Here is a 12,456-nt window from a genome sequence, read left to right as displayed (position 1 = left end):
TACAACAAAATAAATTACATATTCGTAATCCTCTCTTCATCCTCTTCATTTTGGTACCAACTTCATCTCGTTTGGGTAACATTTCTAAAACTCTAGATTTCTCTAAATTCGTGTTTTTGACTTGAAATGGTGTTAGTTAGTGTCTATGGCTCATTGTGATGTCGTGTGTGTAATTTATATGCTCGATCTCGTTGTTTTAGTGTAACTAGCATGAACTTGAATTTTGGTGTGTTGTTCTTGAATTTTGGATGATCATATGTTGTTAGATGTTAAAAGTTCATGTTCTAATTGTGTTCCTAGTATCACTAGCTTCAATTTGATGTGTAGGTTGCTTGAGAAAACTCCATAAACTTGATTAGTGATTTTGGTGAATTCGGGTTAGGGTTTGATAAGCTTGAAATGAATATTTGATGTATTGAATGACATGAATTGTAGTTAGTAAGTAGTTAGTTGTATTGTATGCTCGATTACCTACAAAACGGCATGTTATATGTATGCATTAAATGCCCGAATCATAAATGTGCACTTATCAAATTTGTGTATTAAATGTGTGCATTAATTGATCATTTACTTTGGAAAGCCGATTGTTACAAATAACATTTTTGGTTGGTGAAATGTATTTAGATGTGTTCTTTGTTAAATTACCTTTCTAACGATATAAGATACGAGTTCTAAGTATTAGCGGTTTGCGAGTTATGCTTGAAAGTGTTTGGAATTGAGACTTGGACATTTGAGACTGACCAGGTACCAGTTCCCGTGTATTGTCGCGGCGCGACAATTTGGGGCCACGGCGCGGCCTAAGCCGTGTCCAGTTTCTGACCTCTTTGGTCAAAATACGAAAAATGTTTGGCACACTATGGACCTCCGATTCACATGAGACTTGTTCTAACATGCTTATATATGAATAAAAACCTCAGAAAAATAGTTCGGGACCCGACCCGAATGTGTTGACTTTCGTTGACTTTGACCGACCAAAGTTTTACTTTTTTTCAAACTTAACCAAATGATTATGCAACCTTCCTAACTTGTTTCTGTACTTGTATCTTGCATGAAACTTGACAATTTGATTCACATGCTACATAATCGAGTCGTAACGAGCCATAGGACTAATTGAACATCTTTGACCTATCGTGTTTACCGTTATTGATATGACCTATTTGTTTAGGTCAAGACTAGCACTATCCTTCGCACACGTTATTTTGTGAAGTACTTTTCGTACGTGCACTCAAGGTGAGATCATAGTCCCACTTTTACTCTTTTGCACTTACATTTGGGATGAGAAAAACATAAACGTTTCGTTTTACTAAGTGAACACAAGTACATGAAAACAAACATTCTACATACGAGTTTGAACAAAAATCCTCAATTCGATTATCATTAGTTACACTTGCCGGGTGTAAGCGAGAACTTATGTTATATGGCCATATGGGTTTGACAAACCCTCATTCAAACGGTTCGCTAGAAACAGTGTATGTTCAAACACTATTGTGATGGGGTTCTATGGAAGGAATGTTAAGCATTGATAATTGGGTGCTCGTGAAACAAACTTTTGGAATGTATTACTATTATCTCATTGTTGTAAATCTTGTGGTTCACTTGTACTTACTTACTCAAACCTATGATTTCACCAACGTTTTCATTGACAGGTTTCTATGTTTTTCTCAGGTCCTTGAACGATACATGATACATGCTTCCGCTCTTTATTTTGATACTTGCATTGGATGTCGAGTATATATGCATACATGGAGTGTATTTTGGCTACTTTTAAATTGTGTCGCATAAGTTTCATTTGTACTTATAACTTTGTAACGCAACTTGTGGTGGAACTATTCTTGTAAACTTTGAACAATCTTTTCTTATAAAATAAATGCGACATATTTTGGTCAAAAGTCATAATAAAGACTTATGACCACGCAACGGGACCGAAGTAGTCGGCGCCGTCAAACATGATTTGGTCGGGTCGCTACATGCTCAATCCAGTTCTAATTCTGAATATTATTCTGGTCATTGCAACAATAATTCTTCTTTTTCATTTGCCACCAGAAGAATCTGTTACGTTCTAGGGATTATTGTATTCCTGATCCTCCCGTGTCTTTATCTTGCTATTCGCATAGACATACACGGTTTATGATTTTTCTTGTTTGCTGCTATTTATACTCCAATTTGTATTTCGAGGCTCCATGTTTTTGTTTTCTCCCCGACCTGAAGTAAAGCGATTAAGACGTTTCGAATTCGTATGTATAAAATTTCGAATGAACATAACTTAATGTTCTAAGCGGAAAGGAAAGGTAATAGCACGATTTTATTTGTTAAATTACCAGAAGTTACGGAAAAGACAGAACCATCAAGAAAATATTTTCTTGATATGTTTAGAGGTTAAGTAGAATAAAAGAATCGTGTAACATGGCACATATTGATGGTACTGTGAATCATCACATTCCATTAGAAACTCAGCATGACTTACTGTAATATAATCACGTTGATCAAGTGTCATTATATTATACTAACTCATGCATCAGTTCCCAACATTACTTCAATAACATTCATATTTTAAGCTCGAAAGTTTACAGAATATAGAAACTAACAGTTTCTATATGATGTAATACTGATAGCACGAAGAGATTAATGATTTCAGATAAGAACAGTTATGAAAATATCTTCAGAAATATGGAGGATATTTATAAATGGATATACGATGATATCTTGGAATTTCTAAGATCAGAGGATGATAGAGACTATTATCTGCAAGGGTTTAGAGTAAGGAGCAAGATATTCACTAAAGACTTTAGCAGACATTGAATCATTTGGATTCTTTGAAGTCAAACTTATTCTTTGTGATTTGTCCACGGCTTTCTTCCTAGTTTTGCATAATCTTCTTTTCGGTACTAAATTTTCTATTGAGTGTTTCCAATACTCCATTCTTTATCATCAAACTTTCGACGGTTAAAGTCGTGTACAGTTTTTGCTGCTGTATTCAACTTTTTCAGAATTTGTGACATTGATTTGTAGACTGGGTGCTTTTCAGAATGGAAAATCATAATTCTAAGAGGTGAATGTTATATGTATACATATAACTGTTGTTGTAGATATGCTGTGAGTTTTCAAAGTACTGATTACTGATTATCAGTAATTGGTATGGCATTTCTTGTTACAAGATGCGGACGAGTACATGATGAGACTTTAATAGATAAATATAGTGATTTGTCGGAGAGATTTAAACCAAGGAGTGACGAGGTTGTTGGTACATCTGCTGGTAATATGGTGGAATATAAAAAGTTCTCCGATAACAAATAAAGAGCACACATATATATATATATCAAGGTTATAATAAGGTTGTCTCGAATGGAAAGTCGAAGTTGACTTGCTGGAGCTGTGACAAAATTGGCTAATTTGGAAAAGGGATTGAAAAGCTATTTTCGGTAATAACAACGCCAAAAGGAGCTAGCACAGCTACGTGTTAAACGTTTACTCAGGTTCCAAGTGTTTTCAGGTGCATAACTATATGCATCAATCTTTTCTTCCGTAGATGAAGTGCGGTTAGTTCATCCTCTCGATTGAGGTGTTTTCATGAATCAGGAAAGGTTTGAACGCGGATTGTAATTGTCAAGATACAAATGAGGTTAAGATGAAATCAAGTGGCAAACTTGAAGAATTGTTTAGTTTCATATGTTATAATCAGTATTTTAATTCATTTTAATTGTCCAATGTTGGCAGTCCACAGTCGATAGTCCACAGTTAACAGTCCAATAATTCATATATAGTTTAATATATAATATTCGAATTAATTAATTCATATCGTGACCCGTGTACATGTCTCAGACTCGATCACAACTCAAAGTATATATATTATTTGAGAATCAACCTCAACCCTGTATAGAGAACTCGATCATTACTGCATATAGAGTGTCTATGGTGATTCCAAAGAATATATATAGATGTGTCGATATGATATGTCAAAACCTTGTATACGTGTCCCGATATTTAAAGTGCGTAAAAATAAATAACAGAAATTAAATGACGATAAATAATGTGCGTAAAGTAAATAACAGAAATTAAATGACAATAAATAAAATTGAGAGAATGTAAATTGCGATAATTAAATTGCGATAAATAAAATGTAATCAGTTAGCTAGGAATAATAAGCTAGGAACAGTTAGCGTGGATTCTTAACAAAATTACTCATAGTTAATTTGTTTGTTTCTAACAAATTTTATTTTGTCAAATGTTTTCTTCATTATGCCACTTGTTGGATTCTGATAAATCAAAATCCAAATATGAAATTGGATGAATATGGTTATTCTGTGATGAACGGATACATTTATCGATGGATGTAAGTAGAATAGTAAATTATTGTTGAATCAGATTCGAATAATGTACAATGTAACCTATTAATGTGAAATCTAAATATTCCTCGGGTATTACCTACCCGTTAAAATATTTTCACCATTAATAGTTTGTACGAAAGGATTTTTAATTTACAATCTTTATGAAATTATATAAACATATATATTTTCTTCAGATGTAATTATAGATTTAATGAGTTAATATAATATTAATCTCATTTGATTTACCGTTAGAACTAGAATACATAATCTCTAAAATATTAGAGATTACATAATTGTCATGAAGAACGAAGATAATTGATGTAGAACGATACGTAGAACGATGATTATACTCGAGGTACAGAATGAGATGTTGAGGCATGGATTGTTGATGGTACGGGTGCTGTTATTGATGGTACTATTGGTACCGGTGATGTTGCTGAAGCTGGTACGTTTTGCACCATATTCTCCAAATTGATTACTCGATCGTGAAGTTCGTTGACTTCTTGTATTACTCCGGGATAATTGTCGGTAGGAACGAGCAGATGAATAAGGTTTCAAATTGTGAATAGAATATAATCATTTCGAGCTACTCTGGAAATGAGGGTGAAGATGGTGTTTCAGATTGATTCACCGATAAGTGCTTCGGGTTATTCGTCAAGAGGTGAATTTAATTGATGGAAAAGATCGCTTTCTTCGCGTCTCCATTGATTAAGTCGACTACGAACCCATCGGATGAATTGAAGATGGCTGATTGGTTAATTCATTCTGGTGACGCTACTTTCAGAGCTTAGGTGAACATCCATGTCGGAATAGCTGTCGAAATAACTATCTGAATAGCTGTCGGAATCTGAGGGACTTGAGCTAGTTGAGGGTTTCATTTCGTACGATCAAACGAAGGATTTTCGATGAGAAGTAGATTATAGGATGTACATTAGTACCCTGCAGTATATAATTTACATATGCATATATAATACTAAAATCCCATAAGTTACGGTGGAATCTACGGAAGCTGTTAGGCAAAGGTAACAATAACAGATACGCTAGATATGAATTAGCGGATACGCTAAGATATAAGTTTTATTTATACATTATTTATGTAATCAATGCAGTAATATGTGTCTAGACTAAGAATGATAAGCAGGTAATTTCCTAAGGATGATAAGCAGATGATTTCTGACACGAAATGATAAGCAAAACTTTTGACATGCAGACACGGTCAAAGTCCAGACTCACTATTGCATCCTAACAACTATCAGTTAGACTTACTAATGCAAGACCTAGTTTGCTAAGACCACCGCTCTGATACCAACTGAAGCGACCCATCCTAATCCATCCGGACGAAGTCCATATCGATTATAAACGATTAACAATAGTTGATTACATCGCGAGGTATTTGACCTCTATATGATACATTTTACAAATATTGCATTCGTTTTTAAAAGACAAACTTTCTTTTCATCGAAAGTTGACATTATACATACCATTTCATAATACATCCAACTATATTTGACTTAATAATAATCTTGATGAATTCAACGACTCGAATGCAACGTCTTTCGAAATATGTCATGAATGACTCCAAGTAATATCTCTAAAATGAGCAAATGCACAGCGGAAGATTTCTTTCATACCTGAGAATAAACATGCTTTCAAGTGTCAACCAAAAGGTTGGTGAGTTCATTAGTTTAACATAAATAATCATTTCATAATTTTAATAGACCACAAGATTTCATATTTCCATTTCTCATAAACATACGTCCCATGCATAGAGACAAAAATATCATTCATATGGATTGAACACCTGGTAACAAACATTCACAATATGCATATAAGAATATCCCCATCATTCCGGGATTCTCCTTCGGACAGGATATAAATTTCGAAGTACTAAAGCATCCGGTACTTTGGATGGGGCTTGTTGGGCTCGATAGATCTATCTTTAGAGTTCACGTCAATTAGGGTGTCTGTTCCCTAATTCTTAGATTACCAGACTAAATAAAAAGGGGCATATTCGATTTCGATCATTCAACCATATAATGTAGTTTCAATTACTTGTGTCTATTTCGTAAAACAGTTATAAAAACAGCGCATGTATTCTCAGTCCCAAAAATATATATTGCAAAAGCATTTAAAGAGGGATTAATGAAACTCACGTATATAAATATTGTAAAACAGTTAATAAAACATTTGCATGTATTTTCAGCCCCAAAAATGTAAAGAGTAAAAGGGAACAAATGAACTCACCATACTGTATTTTGTAGTAAAAATACATATAACATCATTGAACAAGTGTAAGGTTGGCCTCGAATTCACGAACCTATATCATTTTGATATATATATTAATACATATACTCGTAATCGAATAAATCTATATATTCTTATTAATGATGTATTTATTATATTTAATGGTTTATAAGTTTCCTTATTTATTTATATATTTTTAATTTATATATAGAAATATTAATATATTTAAGTTATGTGTAGTAAATCTATTGTTATATAATATCTTTTGTTTGTTAAGTTAATGATAATAATACTATTACTTAGATTTAATAATGATGTTTGAAAATAATTATTTTGATAATATTATTAGTCACTTTGTTAGTAGAGATATTGATAATGATAATAGTGATATTAATAATAATAATAAAATGAGACTACCTTTAAAAATAAGCTTTTAAAAAAAAAATGTACGAGACCAGGCTCGAACTCAAGACCTCTCACTTAAACACCAACACCCATAACCATGGCTCTACATAATCATATCTGATTAAATAAGGGATTCGAATTGTTTTCATCTTCATACGCGACTTCTACAACAAAATAGAAATGAATGGGTCTCGTCCCCCAACAGATCAACTTCATACGGCCCAACAAACAATACATCTCGGCCCAACATAGAAACTGAATATGGCAGCCCAACAAAAAGGATTCGATAAGAAGAGGCTTATTCCTCGTGGTGTTTTTGATGAATTTAAACAGGAACCGGAGAGTAGCAGTAGCAACCGAAGGAAACAGAAATATTATCATCATCATAATCTTCCACCACCATAACATCATCTTGTCATTAATATCACAGAGTCAATATCATATTACTGCTCATCTTCTCCCTCTTCTTCTTCGTTGAATAGTAAAAGAAACAGAAAGACAAGAAGCTGTAACAACATCGTTACAGCGGTAATTTATGATGATATACGGTCTGTGAATCAGCGAGCACAACAGCTAACGAAAAGAATAAGAATGAAGAAAGAAAAAGAAAAAAAATAATAGCAACAGTAATACTTCGGTGTGGGTTTGTTTGTACGCAAGAGTAGGGTTTATGAGGGTGTTCTTTAGTGGGTTACGACTGGAAGCAGCTGCAGTTGATCAACCATCTTTTCCATTATCGAATATGTCGTCATACATCAACCATCAATCATTGTAACATCACCGTTTTCACTTATCGTTCCTTGTACTATTTTCATCACGAATTATCTCATCATCAAATTTTCGAGTCATCATCATCATAACAGTTGCAGCTGTAAGTGAATAAGCATGATGATGATAGAAACAGATTGCGAGTAGCGGTAAAATAGTGAGCACGAATGGTTTAGAATAGAAAAAGAGATGCAGCCGACAAGGTGTTTGGTTTATAGATTATTCGAAACAGAAACGGTAAATAGGACTGTAGTAGCAGTCTACTTGTGTTTGGGTTCTGTGACCTGCAACAGAAAAATGTAATAGCAATATAGCATGAATGGTGGTGTTGGAAGATGATTCACGAAGGAGATTAGGAGAGAGAGAAAAGAGAGGAAGGTTGTGATGGTTAGGGTGTCGGTGGACGGTGATATTGTGGTGTTTATGTAGCAAGAATGAAATAATAAGCGGCTTGTATGCGTGTGGTGTTGGTGATTGTGGGTTCATTGTTGGTGGTATGTGTCGAACCAAACTAAAATAATGGAAACATAATCGGTAATAACAACAATGATAGCCGTAGATGTGATTGTGATTCGATTCCAAACAGAGAAAAATATAAACGCAGTAATAGTGGTTCAAATGGGTTCAGTTTTGTGACGGTTTTCATGGTGGTTTGAGGTTGGTTCGAACAGTAACAAGAGGGATGGTAGTGGTGGTGATGATGTTCCTAACTATATATGTTATATGCAGAATTATATGTATGTGTATAAGTTGTCTATATATATCCAATAACATATGCAAATTGACAAGTAAAATATAATTAACTAATCATGTTAGTATGAAAAGAACACTGTAATCTCGTGCACTAATATTTAAATTAGGTACAGTGAGCCGCCTCCTTTTTGTATTAATGTGCCGACACTTTCACGGGGTAATATATCGCACTCCGTTGTTAATCGTGGCGGATAAAAAGGTCTCAGAAAAATCCCAAACTTTTAAATTAAATGTCTTTATTTATTTAGGTCATTATGGTATAAAATTTAGTCATTAATTTAATAAATAAAAAGTACATCAACTGTCCCTCTCATTTATGAGTAAAATATAAAAAGTGTTAAAATTAAATAATTAGATCCTAAATATACTTTTAATAAATCTATAACTTATATAACTCATTTTCGGATCACCGTTTATTTTAAAATCATATAAGTTTGAATTAAACTTACTTAATATCAATCGAGACATCAAACGAGTATTACAATCATTAAATATTTATTTTCAACATACTTTATTTATATAGATATATTTTAAATAATAATTATATTAATACCCTATTTTTATTTTATTAATTATTATTAACAACAACATATAATACATCAAATTATATTTCGAATTATTATTTATATATACATACACACATATCTATTTACAATTAATTATTCGTGAATCGTCGAGAGCAGTCGAAGATCAATTGAATATATGAACATCGTTCCAATGTTTTCTAGACTCAACATTACATGCTTTGCTTATCGTATCGAAATCATATAAAGATTAAGGTTAAATTTGGTCTGAAATTCCCGGAACATCACAGTTATGGTCTGTGAATCATCACATTTCATTAGAAACTTAGCACGACTTACTGTAATATAATCACGTTGATCAAGTGTCATTATATTATACTAACTCATGCATCAATTTCCAACACTACTTCAAAATCATTCATAATTCAAACTCGAATTTTTAAAGAAATTTAGAAACTAAGGTAGTTTCCTTTATGATATAATATAGATAGCACGAAGAGATAAATAATTTCAGACGAGAATATTTATGAAAATATCTTCAGAAATATCGAAGATATTTATGATGATATTTTGGAATTTCTAAGTTCGATGGTTGATGAAGAAAGGTTTCCCTCAAGATTTTAACATGAGTACGCAGCTAGATATTCATTGAAGGTTTCATCGAATCCAGAATTACCTGGTTTCTTTGAATATATGGTATGGTCCTTGTATTTGGCCTTTGTCTCCTTCATGGTTTGCTCAATCTGTTTTTCAGTACCAAATTTTCTATCGAGCGTTCCTAACACTCCTTTGTTTATCATCAAACTTTCGACTGTTAACGTCGTTTACAGTCTTTGCGGCTTCTTTCAGCTTTTTCAACATTCAGAGTATAGATTCGTAAACTGGGTGCTTTTCAGACTTCCAGAATGGAAGATCATAATTCTAAGAGATAAATGTTATATGTATACATATAACTGTTGATGTAGGCATGCTGTGAGATTTCAAAATACTGATTGTTGATTCTCAGTAATTGGTATGACAATTCTTGTTACAAGATGCGGATGAGTATAATATAAGGCTTTAATGAACAAATATAAGGGTTCTTCGGAGAGACTTAACCCAATGAGTAATGAAGTTGCTGTTAAGTTTACTACTAATGTGATGGGATATAAACGGTTCTCCGGTAACAATGATGAAGGGGAAAACGTATATATCAATGTTATAATAAGACTTATTTGAATGAAAGATCAATGTTGATTTGCTGGAGCTGTGACAAAATTGGCTAATTTGAAAAGGAATTGCAAAGTTATTTTCAGTAATAGCAACGCCAAAGGAGCTAGTACAGATACGTGTTAAACGTTTACTCAGGTTTCGAGTGTTTTCAGGTGCATAACTATATATACATCAATCTTTTCTTCTGTAGATGAAGTGCGGTTGGTTCATCCTCTCGATTGAGGTGTTTTCAAGAATCATGAAAGGTTTGAATACAGATTGTAATCGTCATGATACAAATGAGGTTTAAGATGAAATCAAGTGGCAAACTTGAAGAAATGTTTAGTTCCATATGTTATAATCAATATTTTAATTCATTTTAATTGTCCAATGTTATTAGTCCACAGTCGATAGTCCACAGTTAACAGTCCAATAATTCATATATAGTTTAATATATAATATTCGAATTAATTAATACGTATCGTGACCCGTGTACATGTCTCAGACTCGATCACAACTCAAAGTATATATATTATTTAAGAATCAACCTCAACCCTATATAGCTAACTCTATCATTACTGCATATAGAGTGTTTATGGTTATTCCAAATAATATATATAGATGCGTTGATATGATATGTCAAAACCTTGTATACGTGTCCCGATATTTAAAATGCGTAAATTAAATAACAGAAATTAAATGACGATAAATAAAATTGCGAGAATTAAAATGAGATAAATAAATTACGATAATTAAAATGTACAATAAGGAATTAACAGTTAGCTAGGAACAGTTAGCTAGGATTTTGTTAGCGTGGATTCTTAACAAATTTTCTCATAGTTAATTTGTGTGTTTCTAATAAATTTTATATTTGTCCAATGTTTTCTTCATTATGCCACTTGTTGGACTCTGATAGGTCAAAATCCAAATATAAAATTGAATGAAAATGGTTATTCTGTGGAGAACAGATTCGTATATCTATGGATGTAAGTAGGATAGTAAATGACTGTTGAATCAGATTCAAAGAATGTACAATGTAACTTATTAATGTAAAATCTAAATATTCCTCGGGTATTACCTACCCGTTAAAATATTTTCACCATTAACAGTTTGTACAAAAGAACTTTTTATTACCATCCTTATGAAAATATATATACATATATATTTTCTTCAGATGTAATCATGGATTTAATGAGTTAACATGATATTAATCTCATTTGATTTTTGGTTAGAACTAGAGTACATAATCTCTAAAACATTAGAGATTACATAATCATCATGTCGAACGAAGATAAATGATGTAGAACGTTATGTAGAACGATGATTATACTCGAGGTACAGAATGAGATGTTGAGGCATGTGATGTTGATACTTGGGTTGTTGGTGGTACTGGTGTTGATGTTGATGGTACTGTTGGCACTGGTGATGTTGCTGAAGCTGGTAGGTTTTGCACCACGTTTTCTAAATTGATTACTCGAGCGTGAAGTTCGTTGACTTCTTCCATTATTCTGGGATGATTGTCGGTTCGGACGAGCGGATGAATGGGGTTTAGAATCTGAGATAGTATATGATCGTGACGAGATACTCTGGAAATGAGAGAGAAAATGGTGTCTCGAACAGGTTCGCCGGTAAACACTTCAGGTTCATTGTCAAGAGGTGAATTCGGTTGGTGGATGGAAGGGATCACCTTCTTCTTGTCTCCAATGATTGAGGAGGTTACGAACTCATCAGATGAATTTGGGGATGGCTGATTGGTTGATCCATTCTGGTTGCACTGCTTTCGGAGTTTAGGTTAGCATCCATGTTGGAATAGCTGTCGAAATCTGAGGGGCTCGAACTGGTTGAGGGATTCATCTCGTAATATCAGATGAAGGATTTTCGATAAGAAATAGATTATAGGATGTAGATTAGTACCCTACAATACATAATTTACATATGCATATATAATACTAAAATTCCATAAGTTACGGAGGAATCTACGGAAGCTGTCAGGCAAAGGTAACAATAACAGATATGCTAAAATATGAATTTTGTCTATACACTATTCATGCAATCAATGCAGTAAGATGTGTCTAGACTAGGAATAATAAGCAGGTAATTTCCTAAGGATAATAAGTAGATGATTTTCGACACGAATGATAAGCAAAACTTTTGACATGCAGATACGGTCGAAGTCCAGACTCACTAATGTATCCTAACTATTTATCAGTTAGACACACTAATGCAGACCTGGTTCGCTAAGACCA

The sequence above is a fragment of the Rutidosis leptorrhynchoides genome, chromosome 4, assembly GCF_046630445.1.
Source record: "Rutidosis leptorrhynchoides isolate AG116_Rl617_1_P2 chromosome 4, CSIRO_AGI_Rlap_v1, whole genome shotgun sequence".
Taxonomy (NCBI): Eukaryota; Viridiplantae; Streptophyta; class Magnoliopsida; order Asterales; family Asteraceae; genus Rutidosis; species Rutidosis leptorrhynchoides.
The sequence above is the reverse complement of the archived record's forward strand: the minus strand, read 5'-3'. Positions refer to the sequence as shown.